Raw genomic sequence first — 17285 nt, 5'->3', positions numbered from 1 at the left:
CTTTTGAGTCCTGAGCGGAGGAATTCTTGGTTGCACGTCAGCAGTCAGTGGTGATTCCTTGCAGATGGCTACTGACTAGCCAGGACAGGCAACATCAGATATTATGGCATTAGTGCTGGAACAGGGAGTCCACCATCTAACCCTGGGAGTTCACCTTTTTTGTCTGATGCTCCGGAATGACTTTTATAAGACCAGACACCACAGGTACTGTCCTCTCTTCACTGGCCCACGGTACACCAGGTGCGGTCCAGGAGTTGGTGCAGCCTCTCTTGACAGGTCCAGGGGTCAGCAGAGCAGTCCTGCTTTGGTCTTTTCTCCAGCACAAGTGTCACATGGGGCTCAGAGTGCCAGGGGTACCAGATTTAGAACCTAGAAAGGGCTCTGAGAGGATGATGTGGTCACTAGCCAATGGACTATCAGGGTCCCTCCTATCTCATGCCGACTTCCAGCTATGTGTGGCATCCTCCAATGTCAGAGTGCACTATTCTGCCCACTCTCAAGATGTCTGCACCCTTCCTTGGCTGTTAGGCTGATAGGAGTTTGGTAGCCAACCTTGGAGGTGTGGTTACCTGTGGGCTACACGCCCATGGAAAAAAGCAGCTTAGCAACTGCTTTCTCCATCCTGTTTCCACTGCTAGCCCATCTACATGAACTAAGGGGCAGCCCCTCTCGAGTGTGGCTGACATTCGCCCATCCAAGATGCCATCTCCTTTGAAATGTGCCTTTTGGGCTAGCACCCTGTGTGGCTTCCTGTGAGGGGGCGATAACACCTTCCTATGCGGCAAGCCTCTATTGTTCTACGGCTGGGGAGTCATTAACTCAAATCCTCAGGAGGGCAGAAGGCTGCCTGGTGGTTAGCATCTGCTAGTGACCACTGGAAAAACACACACGGCAACAGTGAGGCAACTTTCTAAAAGTTGCCTTCAAATAATTGTGACATTAAATTAAACTTGGGCATCAGTCCGTTTTAATGCCACAGTTAATTTGTTACCCTGACATACCCATTTTGCTGGTCTCATTCAGAAGTTAGCACAGCTGAAGGGTCAGTGTGTAACTCTGTATGAGCCAATGGAGACACCGGGCTTTCCAGAGTAAAAACGACAACTTAGGGGTTTTACTGCTAGGACATATACAAATCTATGCCCTACTTAATAATGTGTAGCTTTCTGCCTTAGGGCTCAACAGGCCTTCCTTTGGGGAGTCTTTCATAAGGGAAGTGTGGGCTTTGCCATTGGTTTGAATGTCAAAGTTGAACTAGTCTTTTAAAACTGTTCTTCTAGGCTGCAGTGGCAGGGTGGGAGCCATTTTGTAGTTTATCTTACAGGCCCTGGGCACCTAGGAATGGTATGGTATGGGACTTATAAATAGGTTAGCCCGTGCCTATTGGGGGTAGCCAATTCAACATATACTTTGTAAAAGGTTAGAACACCGGCACTAAGGTCTGGTTAGCAGGTCACAGTGCATTCCGGGGGTTGAAGCATCAGTCCAGAACTCTGGGGGTGATCATGCAAAAGAGGCGTTTCCTTACAGTTCTTAATTCTCCATCTATTTTAATTCATCTGCCTTCATTAGGTGAAAGATATCCCAAACTTAGGGGGTCATTCTGACCTCGGCGGTAAAAGCCGTTTACCGCCGGTCAGAAGGCCGCCACAATACCGCCGCGGTTAGCCGCTACGGACATTCTGACCCACAACTGCAAAACCTCCAAAAATCCGACCTCCACTGCAGTCCGCCACATCAGCGGGCAGTGGTAAACTGGAGATGACCAAACCTCCACCGCCACGCCAACAGAAATACGCCCATGCCATTACGACCCGCAAATCCACGCGGCGGTCTTTCAAACGCGGTAGTCCATTGGCGGTACACACCGCCGTGGTCAAAATACACACACCTTTACAAAACTCTACCACATTGGACAATGTGAAAGGCACACACCTGAAACACATACACACACCACACCCACACACCCAATACAATATAAAACACACACCCACATCACCCACAAACCCCTACTAACAAAAATCAGAGACGAAGGAGAGAGAGAAACATCACAGAATAGAGAGCTACATCACACAGAGGCACACTACACCATCACACACACCACATAGAAGCACAAAGCACCACACACCAACACACACATCACCACATACAACACCCCACACCTCATACACACCACCCCATGGCACCCCAAAGGCACCCACGCTTTTCGGACCAAGAACTCCGGTTCATGGTGGAGGAAATTATAAGAGTTGATCCGCAGCTCTTCGGCTCACAGGTGCAGCACACCACCATAGCCAGGAAGGCGGAGCTATGGCAGCGGATCGTGGACAGGGTCAACGCGGTGGGACAGCATCCCAGAAATAGGGACGACATCCGCAAACGCTGGAACGACCTACGGGGGAAGGTGCGCTCGATGGTCTCGCGACACAACATCGCAGTGCAGAAGACTGGCGGAGGACCACCACCCACACCACCCGAATTCACAGCATGGGAGAAAGAGGTACTAAACATCCTGCATCCTGATGGCCTCGCTGGAGTATCCAGAGGAATGGACTCTGGTAAGTACAAGCTCAACTACTTCACCCCCCCCCAGCATGCTAACCACCACCCCCACCCTCACCCCCAACCCCCCATCACACATCCTCCCTGAGAATTTCTCTCCAGCACAACCCACCCAACACCAACCCCTGCATGCCACCACAAACTATGGACACCCATCACCTAAGCATGACCACTGCACATACCTATCCCCCCCCACAAAACACCCTCACAACACCTCCCCCAAGGGAATGCCAGCACTGGGGGACAAGGGCACCCATAAATCGCACGCAATTGCACACACAGAAACAATAACCATACTCTCTTACCCCATGCAGGACCCGAACGACAACACACCGGTCAGGAGGGACCAGAAATGTCCATCCCACCCCCGGAAGAGGCCCCTAGTGATGACAGCAGCTCTGTCGACCTGGACCCTGATGACCAGCCCGGCCCATCGGGGACCTCTGGACAGTCGGTTCCCCTCAGGCAGCCACAGGCCACTGCAGACCCAACCCCCTCTGGGAACAACAGCACAGCTCCCACCCAGCGGGCCCATGCCTCTGTCTCTAGGACAGGTCAATCAGCGGTGTGTCTGCCACTACAGGGCACCCAGGGTAACCCACCACCCCAACAACAACAGGGACCTGGGGGCAGTGGTAGTGGGCACACCGTCCAGGGGACAGAGGCCGGGGGAAACCGGGCAACTCGGAGGGCTGCTGTGCAACAGGGGGGGGAGGAAAGGCCCAGGGAACCCACTCTCCAAGAGGCCCTCACCACCATCATGGCAGCCTACCACCACTCACAAGAGACGATGGCGACGGTACTGGCCAGGTTCCAGGAGATCCAGGCACAGCAGGAGGAACGCTACATGGGGTTCAGCGACCAACTAACCAACATCTCTACCGCTATGGGGAGCATAGTCCAGGCCCTCAACCGTATAGAGGACACGTTTCGGGATCATGTGGCATCAAACAGGGCCCCTGTCACTAGCCCGGAACAGGAACAGCCTACCACCTCCGCCGGCGCTAGTGGACAGGAGGCCCCACCACAACGACAGGCCACCAGAACCCCACCTCCTGCTGAACAACAACCACCCCGCAAGAGGAGCCTGAGATCCAAAAAATCGACAGAGTAGGATGTCAAGACCCCCGCCAGCATCAGATACCCCCTGAAGTCCTCCCACTGTCCCACATTGCCACCCTGTCAAACCTTGAACTGCCCCTGCTCCGTCCTTCCACAGGCATATGGACAATGCACCCGTTTGACTAGAATGTACCATCATCTTGCACTAAAAATAAATCACTCATTGCACTGAAATCAATCAGGACTCAGCCTGTATTATTTACAAATGTATAACACATTACATATCAATTACGTTCTGTTAACTTTGTGCTGAACACATACCGAGGTCACTTAGCATTAGTCCATGGGCTAACCAAGCAGAAGTCACGCAGTGGGTCATACAGCACTGAAAAGGGAACGGAAACATCGGTTTTAAAGTTCTGGGGGGAAATAGACAAAGTTGAGATGCAGGAGGCTTTCAGGAAATGTAAAATGGCATGGGTGATTCTTACCTGTGTGCTACTGAAAATACTGTTCTATTACTCTGTCCCTGTTGTCTGTGTCGTCTTCTGAGTCTTCCTCCTCTTCACTCTCCGCAGGCTCCACAGCTGCTTCAACACCACCATCTGCACCATCCTCCTGCAGGAAAGGAACCTGACGTCGCAATGCCAAATTGTGAAGCATACAGCAGGCCACGATGATATGGCACACCTTCTTTGGTGAGTACATCAGGGATCCCCCTGTCATATGCAGGCACCTAAACCTGGCCTTCAGGAGGCCAAAGGTCCTTTCTATGATCCTCCTAGTTCGCCCATGGGCCTCATTGTACCGTTCCTCTGCCCTTGTCCGGGGATTCCTCACTGGGGTCAGTAGCCAAGGCAGGTTGGGGTAACCAGAGTCACCTATTAGCCACACACGTTGTCTCTGTAGCTGCTCCATCACATAGGGGATGCTGCTATTTCGCTTAACATACGCGTCATGGACTGACCCAGGGAACTTGGCATTTACATGGGATATGTACTGGTCAGCCAAACAGACCACCTGGACATTCATCGAATGGTAATTTTTCCTGTTTCTGTACACCTGCTCATCGTCTTTTGGGGGCACCAAAGCCACATGGGTCCCATCAATGGCACCAATGATGTTGGGGATATGTCCAAGGGCATAGAAATCACCCTTCACTGTAGGCAAATCACCCTCCTCTGGGAAAATGATGTAGCTTCGCATGAGTTTCATCAGGGCAGACAACACTCTGGACAAAATCTTGGAAAACATAGGCTGAGACATTCCAGATGACATGGCCACTGTTGCCTGGAATGACCCACTTGCCAAAAAATGGAGGACTGACAGAACCTGCACCAGAGGGGGAATGCCTGTGGGTTGGCGGATGGGGGACATCAGGGCTGGCTCCAGCTGGGCACACAGTTCATGTATAGTGGCACGGTCAAGTCTGTAGCGTAGTATTATATCGCGTTCTTCCATTGTCGACAGGTCCACCAGCGGACGGTACACGCGAGGATTCATCCTTCTCCTCGGAAGTCCCAGCGGACGGTGCCTAGGAAGGACAACATGGAGCACCGAGTCAGGCAAACCACAGGTACGTTCACACAGCTTGCACAGTTAAAGAATCGCAATGCATTGAAAGGCGTGTATGTGTGGCAATGCAAGGCCTAGGCCTGTGTGACGCAGTCAAATTTAAGCCATGTGGGCCCTTGAAATGGCGGCTGCCTGACCTGTGAAGTGGGACAATGGGATGTGAGGTCAATGCGCTGGCGTGGCACACCGTGGCGGTAGGCGGTTGAAGACCTCTGTACGAAGTCGTATTGGTTAACATTGAACCCTATGGGATTCAGGAGCCAATGACGATGTGCGCCGGCGGTCGCGGTACGCACCGCCGCGGGCGTGACCGCCATTTTCTATCTGATTAATCACTCAAGACCTGATCATCCACAGGAGAGGACCTATACTGCAAGTGCTGCTGTGAACTCGGTCTGGAAGTGACAATGGCTGCTGCGACTGGGGAAAGGGCCCCTGCCTTCACGTCTGAAGAGTTGGAGAAACTTGTGGATGGGGTCCTCCCCCAGTATGCGCTACTCTATGGTCCAACAGGTGAGTACACTGAGTGCTCCTTGAATGGTCTATGCCTGTGTGGAGTGGGGTGGCTGTCAGTTGGTGGGGTGGGGAGAAAATGAGGAGTGCAACGCACGACAGATGTGAGAATGGGCCACATGGCAAGGTTGGGGAGGGGGGGCATTTACTCCATACATGCAGAAATGTGACGTTTTCTCTTTCCCACCCTGTACATGTCAAACAGGTGAGCGCCCATCAGAAAATCGATATTTGAAGTGCCATCGCCAAGGAAGTCCGGGCCCTGGGGGTCTACACCAGACGGGGCACCCACTGTCGGAAGAGGTGGGAGGACATCCGCCGCGGAACCCGTAAGACCGCAGAGACACTGCTGGGGATGGCCTCCCGACCTAGGAGGGGTGCCAGTCGTACCCTGACCCCCCTGATGTCCCGGATCCTGGCGGTGGCCTACCCTGAGTTGGATGGGCGCTTGAGGACAGCACAGCAGACACAAGGGGGTGAGTATCAGCACATTCTGCTATCCTTACGCGCAGTTGAGGCGTCTGGGTGGGGGAGGAGGCCTGTGTGTGACAGTAGGCCAGGGCGCTTTCCGAAGTGTAGTCCCCTCCCTTAGACATGGCCCTGTGCCCCCACCCCCCACCTCTGTAGGGTGCCAAGTGCAGCTGTCCATGGTCCTCCATCACCCATATGCGCGTCTGTTGTCCCTAGACCTGTTGGCCTAGTCAGAAGTACTGAGTAGTATACCCCAAGTTCGCGGCTTAGTGCACGAGGCACCTGTGTCTGTCCTCTCCGCCAAGGGTATTGACAAGGCATACACTCAACGTTGTTTTATTTCTCCCCCCACCCTTATTCTTTGTTTTCTTGTGCATTAGTATCATCAGGCGGAGGAGAATTGGCGTCGGAGCACGAGGGAGCTGCAGGTCACCAGGCCCCGGTGGGCACTGACACAGACACCGAGGGCACCAGTGATCCGGAGGGCGAGGGGAGCACCACAACGGGGGCCGGTGGAGACACCAGCGACACGGACACGTCCTCGTTTGGGAGCTCCCTAGCGGGGCGGCAACATCTGTGCCCCCCGCAACAACAGGTACAGCCGCCACCCAGCGCACCAGCACCGCCCTCCCAGCAGCCCCTCAGTCTTCGCTCCGTGCCCTTTCGCCCAGGAAGGCGTGCGTCTCCTTCGCCCCAGGCACCTCAGCCCCTGCCTCTGTTACCCCTGCTGCCCTCAGTGCGGAGCTCATTGACCTGGTGAGGACGCTCATTGTTGGGCAGACTACCCTTTTGAATGCCATCCAGGGGGTGCAAAGGGAGGTGCAACAGAGCAATGCCTACCTGGAGGGCATTCATTCGGGTCAGGCTGCCCATCAACGAGCGTTCACTTCTCTGGCCTCAGCACTGACGGCAGCCATTGTCCCTGTCTCCAGTCTCCCTCTTCTAACTGCCTCCACCCTTTCTCTGTCTCCTGTTCCTCAGCCTATCCCATCCACACCATCAGACCAGCCTGCACACACCTCAACACCCAAGGCCAGCTCATCCAAACATAAGCACCACAGAACACACAAGCATTCACCCAAGCAACACCCAGATGCAGACATACCAACATTCACTACCACCTCTGTGTCCCCCACTTCCTCGTCTCCCTCCTCCCTCCCTGTGACGTCTACACTCACACCTGCGTGCACACCAACATCAGCCAGTTCTTCCATCACCAGCACACCCTCCACTACAGTCCTCACACGTGCAGTCACCACCCCCACTGCCATCTACACGTCCCCTGTGTCCTCTCCCACTGTGTCTGTCACCCCCTCTTCCAAGACACATAAACGCAGGCAGCCACCCAAGCAACAGCCAACCACCTCACGACAGCCTACGTCCCAGTCACCTGCACCCAAGGACAGCACACCTGACTCTCCTACAACCACATCCTCTTCCTCCACTTCTATCACCACTGCTCCTACCCTTTACCTTGGTCCAAAGAAATATTACCTCTCCAATCTTAACCTCTTTCCCTCCCCTGACCCACCCCCTCCATCTGGGAAAAGTCCCAAAGGCACCTCAGCCACCACCAGCCCAGCTGCTAAGGTACAAGTGGTGCATGGATTATGGAGCCCACCCTTTGGCGGCAGTGACACTTCACTGAGCAGCAAGGGGACTGCCAGCCCCCCCCCCCAGGCAAGAGGACCCGGAAAGTGAAGGGCCGCCGTGAGCGGACTGAGACGGCTGCCCCCAAGGAGGTAACTCCGGCCACTTCACCTGCCACAACAGCCAGGGGAGGCAAGGGCCCGAGAGCCCCATCTAAGGAGCGGAAGGGCAGCAGGGCGGAGAGGCCAGCCAGCAGGAGCGTGGAGCAGGAGGGCCCCACACGCCCCATCCCGCCTGCAAGGGACGACACCAAAGGGCCCAGGACTCCGTCTCCGAAGGGGCCTGACACTGCACGTTCGGAGGGCGAGTGAGCAGGTTGTCAAGGCCAGGTCTGACTCCCTACACTGACTGGAAGAGCACCGCTGAACAGGGCCCCGCCATGAAGACAAGCACCGCTGAACAGGGCCCGCCATGAAGACAAGCACCGCTAAACAGGGCCCCGCCGTGCAGAAGAGCACCGCTGAACAGGGCCCCGCCATGAAGACAAGCACCGCTGAACAGGGCCCCGCCGTGCAGAAGAGCACCGCTGAACAGGGCCCCGCCGTGCAGAAGAGCACCGCTGAACAGGGCCCCGCCGTGCAGAAGAGCACCGCTGAACAGGGCCCCGCCATGAAGACAAGCACCGCTGAACAGGGCCCCGCCGTGCAGAAGAGCACCGCTGAACAGGGCCCCGCCATGAAGACAAGCACCGCTGAACAGGGCCCCGCCGTGCAGAAGAGCACCGCTGAACAGGGCCCCGCCGTGCAGAAGTGCACCGCTGAACAGGGCCCCGCCGTGCAGAAGAGCACCGCTGAACAGGGCCCCGCCATGAAGACAAGCACCGCTGAACAGGGCCCCGCCGTGCAGAAGAGCACCGCTGAACAGGGCCCCGCCATGAAGACAAGCACTGCTGAACAGGGCTCCGCCGTGCAGAAGAGCACCGCTGAACAGGGCCCCGCCGTGCAGAAGAGCACCGCTGAACAGGGCCCCGCCATGAAGACAAGCACCGCTGAACAGGGCCCCGCCGTGCAGAAGAGCACCGCTGAACAGGGCCCCGCCGTGCAGAAGAGCACCGCTGAACAGGGCCCCGCCGTCTCAAGCACCGCTCTGCTGGGCTCTTCCTGTCAAGCACCGCTCCGCTGGGCCCCGCCGTCTCAAGCACCGCTCCGCTGGGCCCTTCCTGTCAAGCACCGCTCCGCTGGGCCCCGCCGTCTCAAGCACCGCTCCGCTGGGCCCTTCCTGTCAAGCACCGCTCCCCTGGGCCCCGCCGTCTCACGCACCGCTCCGCTGGGCCCTTCCTGTCAAGCACCGCTCCGCTGGGCCCCGCAGTCTCAATCACCGCTCCGCTGGGCCCTTCCTGTCAAGCACCGCTCCGCTGGGCCCCGCCGTCTCACGCACCGCTCTGCTGGGCCCTTCCTGTCAAGCACCGCTCCGCTGGGCCCTTCCTGTCAAGCACCGCTCCGCTGGGCCCCGCCGTCTCAAGCACCGCTCCGCTGGGCCCCGCCGTCTCACGCACCGCTCCGCTGGGCCCTTCCTGTCAAGCACCGCTCCGCTGGGCCCCGCCGTCTCAAGCACCGCTCCGCTGGGCCCTTCCTGTCAAGCACCGCTCCGCTGGGCCCCGCCATCTCAAGCACCGCTCCGCTGGGCCCTTCCTGTCAAGCACCGCTCCGCTGGGCCCCGCCGTCTCAAGCACCGCTCCGCTGGGCCCTTCCGGTCAAGCACTGTTCACGGTTCACTGTGCCCACCATGCATCCTCCATGACCAGTGGACTCTGTTATCCACCTGATGGACTGTGGCTTTGCACTCCCCAGGATGGCACAGTGGGCAAGCCACCCACTGTAGAGACTTTGAGAGACTGTGGCTTTGCACTACCCAGGATATGTCAGTGGGCATGGTGGGCCCTTCGTGGATCTGGCGTCGTGGACTCATGTGGCTGTGGTGCCCCCCCCTTCCCTTCCCCCTGAGGTGCCTGTAGTTTTGTCACCAGATGCCCCTGCAGTGTTCTCTCCAAAGGACTCAGGTCTCCTGTGTGGGCTTTGCCCTTGTTTCGCTACACTTTGGCCCACGGACATGATGAATTCGTAAGATGTGCAGGACTACTTGCTTCAGTTATCCACTGCTGTGTAAATACTTTTTTTTAATGAAATATTTTTTGATGGTTGAATAAGACTTTTCTGTAGCTATTTTGTACATAAATATTTATTCTCAATTTGGTTATGTCAATGTATTTTTTACGGGTGTTTGGGTGGTGTCACTGTGAGTTGTTGCTCTGCATTGGTGTGTACATCTTGGGGGGGGGTGGGGGTCGCATATGTGTGTGCCCGTAACCTTTCCTCCTCCCCCCTCCCGTGTGTCGTAGGTGCAGTACTCACCGTTGTCGTCTGCGCCGGACTTCGTACTCGTGGTAGATGAGAAGGTAGACGAGAGCAGGTAGGATGTTCAATTCGGGTTCCATGCTGTCCTCCGTACTCGTGGAGTGCGTAGAGGTGAGCGTTTTCCCGTTCGTAGTCTGTTTCCGCCGTGTTTTTATCGGCGTTGCTCCCGCCCCGGAAAAGGTGGCGGATTGGTGAGTTGTGATAGTGTGGGCGGTACATTGTCTGCCGCCTGGCTGTTGGCGGTGACCGCCGCGCTGTTTGTCGGTCCCGCCGTGGCGGTCGGAGTGTTAAAGTGGCGGGCTGTGTTGGCGGTTCCCGCCAGGGTCAGAATTCCATTTTTTGGACCGCCGGCCTGTTGGCGGTTTGGCCGCCGCTTTATCACCGACCGCCAGGGTTAGAATCACCCCCTTAGTTTTTCCACTGACAAATGTTTTCATAACATTCCCTAATAAACTTGCATACCAACACCTTTTATCGCAAGCCCTGAAACCTCTTTCTCCCAGAAAATCAATTTAAAAACCTTTCCCTATTTTATAACATTGGTGGTATTTTGTGAGGCTCCGGCTAGTATCATTTGAGTTCTTAGACGTATTCAGTCAATTTCTGCGTTCAACAAATGCAATCTTTTACCTAATACATACATTTAAATAATTCAAGCCCCCACTCTTAGACAATAGTGTGTCAAAATTAAAAAACCTGAAATGTAACCATGCATTATATCTCTGAATTCTTATTTGTTGTTAGTCTTTATTCGGTGTCTATGATAATTTCTTCAATAATTGGACCTTCTGTCACTCTGCTCTGTTTTCTATTTGATAGGAGGCAGCCAATGCTCTCTGAATACATTGTTCATCAATATATATTGATAAAGGAAGCAATTGGCTCTTCCCACTGTCTGATTCCCAACAGGTTTTAAGAACACCCCACCCCCATCCCCACAATTAAAATGGTTCTAGATCCACTGGGCAACATGGGACCAGGCGGTGGGGTCTATTATGATGGCAGCTGGGAAGAGGGAGCTTAATTGCTCAAATAAATTAAAACCCATCACATCTTACCCCTGAGTGACATGGGTAATGTGCTACAAGTCTCAGCTTCCCTAATAGCACGCCACACTGGTCTCTGGAGTGCGGGTGTGTGTGTGTGTGTGTGGGGGGGGGGGGAGGTGTGTGTGTGTTTGTGTGTGTGTGTGTGTGTGTGTGCATTTGTGCGAGTGTGCGTGCATGTGTGTGATAATATCAAGTGCCTTGACTGTTAGGGCTAATAAAATTAATAAAAAATAATAATAATACAATAATCACCTATCATACGTCTGCCTCAACCACTGTCATATTGCCCCCTCTTGGGGGTTTACACCCCTGATCAGGGCGTATACCCAAATTGAGTGTGCCATGTTTCTCTTCCGAACACTCATTTTTGTGGTATAAATCAAAGTTCAGAAAAATGTTACAAGGAAAAGCACATTGGAACAGGAGCTGTATCAGGAAGATGTACTGAACAGCCTTAGTAATAGGAAGTAAAAAAAAAAAAAAAAGCATTGGCAAATCCAATAGGTAGCACCCAATGCAATGTCAATGTTTATTTTAGCCTTGCTGTACAGCAACACCACAGCTGCTGCGCAGTGTGACTGAGAATGAAAAAATGCTATGACGTGGTTATAGCCCTTTTTTGTTTAGTTTGAGCCATGCTGCATGGCAGCCGCACCCCTGTACAATGTGCCGAAAAGTCATTGAAAAAATCAAATAGCTTTGCTAGTTGGCTTTGTCAATGTTTTATTTAAGGAAAACACATTGACAAAGCCAATAGATCTTATATATGTGAAACAAATTGGCTTTGCCAGTGCGTGTTTAAACTGTGCAAAGTACAGAGGCCATGAAGTTGTGCTTCGCTCAACTTTGCAACTTTGCTTCCTCTGAATTCCACTTCAGGCAGCACTTGAAACCTGCTTGCGTAGTAGTGCTTTGAGGTTTACTCACTTCCACGGATCTTGCTCGGGCTGGTCCTGCAGCTCAGCTCTCCTCCTGCCTCCCAGCTACCCCTTCCTGCCTCACTGGTTGTTCTTGGACACTTCCTGCTGCCTGTGATGTTCAGCTGTGCGAGTGCCAAGTATCGTTGTGCGACGTTTGCAACATCCTCTGACCCAGATTCTGAAAGATGTCACGCAATGCAGAGTAGCAGCCAAAAGTGCTGCGCTGCGTGACATGGAGAGAGCAGGAGAGCACCATATTCACATAGATATCACTCTCGCCTCTCCCTTGCACTAGCACTAGCGTTAAATCCAGCTGCCGTGCGTCACGCGCACACCTTAGTGCCACAGTGCTAGGGTGTGCGCATGAGTCTAGCATGGGTTGTGTACTGGAAGGGCGCCCTTCGTGTACAAAATACTGCATGTGCCTAAACAGCGGAAAAACCTTTTCCTACTTTGTAGGCGTGCTGTACAGTGCAGCACACATGCAAAGTCGAAAAACCACAGAGAAATAAAAACATTTCTCCATTCGGCGCCTGCTTTTCATCAGCGTTCATTTTTGGCGCTAAACACCTTCTACTGATGTTTCAGAATCGGGTTTAGCGCCAAAAAGTATGGGTGATAGCACGCGGCGCCCCTTTGACGTAACGTAATGCAATGCAGCGTTTCGCTCTGCTTTGCGTTACTTTGCCACACAGAGCAACGCAAATACCAGTTTGCATTGGTTTGTGAATGCCCAAAAAAGTTTAGCATCAGTTTAGCATTACAAAAGTAGCGCTAACCCATCGCTAAACCTTTGAGAATCTGGGCCTCTGCGTCCCCATGAGTTTGTGATAACTTGTCAGTGATTCTTTTGTTAGGAGTGTGCAAAGTTGCAAACATTTTACTCACAGCAGCCGCACAGCTTTCGCAAAAACTGTGCAAACATGGCAAGATTCAGCGGGCTTCTGCACGAAAATCAGAGCCTTTATAAATCCAGGATTGGAAAAGCGCTACGCATCACTCGTGAGGGTCTCATGGCGCTGACTGGTGGGCACGGGTAGATGACGTGATTCGCCCAGAATCACAAGATGTTAAGGCTGGACCCTGATTCCCCAGCTCCAAAGTCGGCAGCTCAGTCCCTTATGTGCTCACATCACACACTGCATATTTGCAGCATTTGCACTCCAGAAGGGCCTTCCCTTGTGAACGTGGAGATCACACTCGTGCACAACAGATCCGGGAGTTACTGTCGTCAAACGGTGTCACGAGGCTCCAGAAAAAAGACACATCTGGCTCCGGCGCCAGTGAAAACCTAAGCAGAGGGGAACGAGTCAGGGAAAATTGTGAACTACGTGTGTTCCCAGCATTTTAAAAGGGCAGGTACTCACAGTCACTGAGTACCTGCACTTTCCACTTTTAATGGGGGAGTACTAGCCCACGGGTACTCGGGGGCAGTGAGTATCCACACTTCTCGGATCACATTCCAACCACTCTGTTGTCCAATCAATAAGAAAAACGTAAAACTTTGTTCTTGTTATAAAAACGTCACGGTGAGAACTAGCTACAGCTTGTGTTTTCGTGCAGCTTTTTCTATGTGCCATATACCTCATTATAGCGTCATTACAGTCGCCAATGAACATTGGCGCCCTCATATGCACTCAACACTTGACGGATTTTCGTATGTACAATACCTGTGTATCTGGGGTATTAGTACAACTACGTACGGATCCCAAACAGCCCCAGTGCATGCAGAAGTGTGTATCACCCTGGAATTGGGCCCCTGTTCGTTTGCATCCACACCAGCCATCCTATTTCAGGCTTAGAAAGTTTTCCACTCTCCCTTACCTGGAGCTGTCTGGAGCCCTCCTGGCGGTTCACAGGCACATGAATTTCACATATATTCGCAGGAGAGGATGCCAGGCCTCGCCAGAATGCTCTCGTGAACAGTGCATTAGGAGGCACCTGGCATGGCCTGACCTGTGATCCCCATGAAACATTTGTGAATATGGGATAATGTGATGCAGAATTCGGCAGCACAGGGACATGAGCAGAGCAGCCCAGTTCGCAACTCTGTGAATACAGCGTAGAGCGACTTCTGCAACTCAGAGATGCTCCAGGGACCATCAGATTTGCTCCAGTGCAAGGGTTTGTGAATACACTGTAAGGTGTGGCTGTGTAAGGTGTGGGTGAGTAAGGTGTTGAGTAAGGGAGACTGTGCTAAATATAATACAATTAATAAAAACAAATAAAATGTGTATGCGTGGTAAAAGGCGCAGGCTATGGGCGTAGAGCTAAAATGAGGAGGCCCAGTCTAGGCGCTAAAGGGAACCCACAACAGGGTGACTGCGTAAGGTGTGGCTGCTGCAGATCTGAGAGGCTTCAGCATCACAAGTTTGGCTTCACTGCACACCTCTAAAAAAGTGCAGTAAGGCTCCTGGTGAAGAGCTAAGATGCTCCACATATCTCTTGAACTATTGGAAATCTTTATGAATCAACAAACGAATGAGCTTCCACCAACCAACCACACACCCGCGATCCGCCTCCCTCTCCCTCGCAGACACCCCTCTTCCCCCGATCCAACAGCAGAGGACGCTCCTTCTCTCAACGCCAAAGCCTGCAACCACCTTCCCCTACACCTCGGGAACGCTGCATCGCTCTGGGAATTCAGGAAAGGACTGTAGACATGGCTGCTCCAATGAATAGCACCACAAACCAGCTATCAACTCCAGCGCCTTGAGACCTCACGGGTGATTTGCTGCGCTTTATAAATCCGGATTGATTGATTGATTGATATGAATCGGACCCATAGTGGTGAACCCAGTGAAGAGGCCTTGATTCATAATTAGGGCTCTGGGTTTTATGGCATTAATTTTTTTAACATTTCCATCTGCGTTTATTATCAATATTTATTTTGTATTTTGAGAATAAAAGGAGTCGTAAAATGGTATATTTTCACATTTGTTTAACTGATAAACATGGTCTCACATTTTGATGCCTTCCGCGTTTTAGCAAGTTAAGCAGCCAAATATAATAAAACACTACACCCATAGGTAGATATTAGCAATATATGCGAATATAGGTTAACATATGCCTGTATTTTTAAGGAAATCCTATCCTATTTTTTTAATTACCCGTGTATAGCTACTCAGCTGTTGGCCTAGAGTTCCTGAAGAACAGCATGGAGAGTCACACACAAGAAGTACAATTTTCATTATTTTTCCACTTTTAAAAATAAATACACAACAAGAAACACATTGCCTTCTCTCTGTATTTACCTGTAAAGATCAGTAAAAACAGAAAACTGAGAGTCCTACTCATAATCTTGGAAGCTAGGCCTTCAAGGTGTCTGCTGGTCCCTGTGTTAGGCCTGTCTTTACTTTCCTCCTGCCCACCCCTGCTTCACTTTCTCCAGGCAGAAGGGACCCTCAGCCATCAGATTCAACCACTCACAACCAGCCATTCCTTGGTAATTAGGTGGGAGCGTAGAGGCAGGTATTTAAAACCTGACACATCCTTCATCTCCATCAGCAGCACGTAAGACGTGCACGCAGGGAAGTTAAGCCTCTGCAAGAATTGATTCCACTCACATCGCAGAGGCTGGGAAAGATCCGGATAATCCTAAGTGGAGCACTCTGCAACATCAGCACCAATTAACATCTGAAAGGCAAGGCCGCGAGTCCACCCTGGGGACCAGTGGGCTTAGAAGAGAGAGATTCTCATTTAGGACTGAAGCTACATAGTAGGTCTGGTCACATGGCTATTCGCTGGAGGAAGCATGCATCGTGGGATGCATACCGAACCCTCTGATGACAGGTTGCGGGGCATCCCAAAATATGCTTTATGATGAAGATGGCGCAAGGCTGCGAGTCTGCCCTGGAGAACAGCGGGCTTAGATAAGAGAGGTTCACATAAAGAACTGATGGTTACATGGCTACTCGCCGGAGTGATCAGGCTGTGTGAGATGCGTACTGACCCCTCTGATGACAGCCTTGGGGTGACCCCTGAATGTGCTCTATGATTACCATACTCGAGTCCGGCCTGGGGGACCAGTTAGCTAGAAGGGAGATGGTAGCACAGTGAAGGTTTGGTCACATGGTCACTGCCTGGAGTGATTGGGGCATCGCTGGATGGATACTGGCTCCGCTGAAGACAACCTTGGGGGCGTCCCAGAATGTGCCTTATGAATAACATGGAGCAAGGCTGCAAGCCCACCCTGGAGTTCGGTGGGCTTAGAAGGGAGATGTTTCCTTTAGGGCCTGTGGACATGGTCACATGGCCACTCACTGGTATAATCGGGCATTGCAGATGACAGACCAACACCTCCGATGACATACTTGAGGGCATTCCAGATTGTGGACTTGGAGCAAGTCGGCGCGCCTAACCTGGGGACCAGTGAGCTTAGAAGAGAGAAGCACCTATAGGGGACTTGAGTAACAAAAAGATTAGTGCCACATAGTCATTGGCTGGTTTGATTGGGACATCTCCGGATGGATACTGACCCCTCTGATGACAGTCTTGCTGGAAATCCAAAAACGTTACCTTATGTATAATATGAGGCAAGGCCGCAATTCTATTCCGGGAAACCAGGGGAATTAGAAAGGAGAGGTTCCCTCCAGGAACTGGAGTAGCAAAGTAGATCTGGTCATATGGCCACTTGCTGGAGTGATTGGGGCATTGCGGAATGGATAAAGACCCCTCTGATGACAGTCTTGGGGGAATCCCAGATATGTGCCCTATAATCTGGGCCACTGGAATTCTGCAGCTGTTGCATTCTCCACATAATTGTGGATTTGTCACACCTGCCACATGATCTATCATCTGCTGCATAATTTGCAGATTTTAACAGAAAATAATGAAGTAGCACTGCAACAAAATGTGCCTCTTTACGCCGCGTTATTTGGGTTAATTGACAAATAATTGACAAAGCCCTCCTGCAAAATGAAGTTCTCAACTGCTGCATACTCCTAGTAACCCTGTGCATAGTTAATAGGAAGTAAGGCCACAGGTCTACCCTGGAGATCAGGGGGTGTTTGGAAAAATATCAAAATAAAAATATCATGTAGAAAAAATCTTGTGTCAAAAATATCAAGGAGAAAAATACTGTGAAGTGTGCATGAGTAAGCAAAGTTTTACTATATGTATCTTGATGA

This window comes from Pleurodeles waltl, chromosome 1_1 (assembly GCF_031143425.1).
Source record: "Pleurodeles waltl isolate 20211129_DDA chromosome 1_1, aPleWal1.hap1.20221129, whole genome shotgun sequence".
Taxonomy (NCBI): domain Eukaryota; kingdom Metazoa; phylum Chordata; class Amphibia; order Caudata; family Salamandridae; genus Pleurodeles; species Pleurodeles waltl.
Note: the sequence above shows the minus strand (reverse complement) of the source record.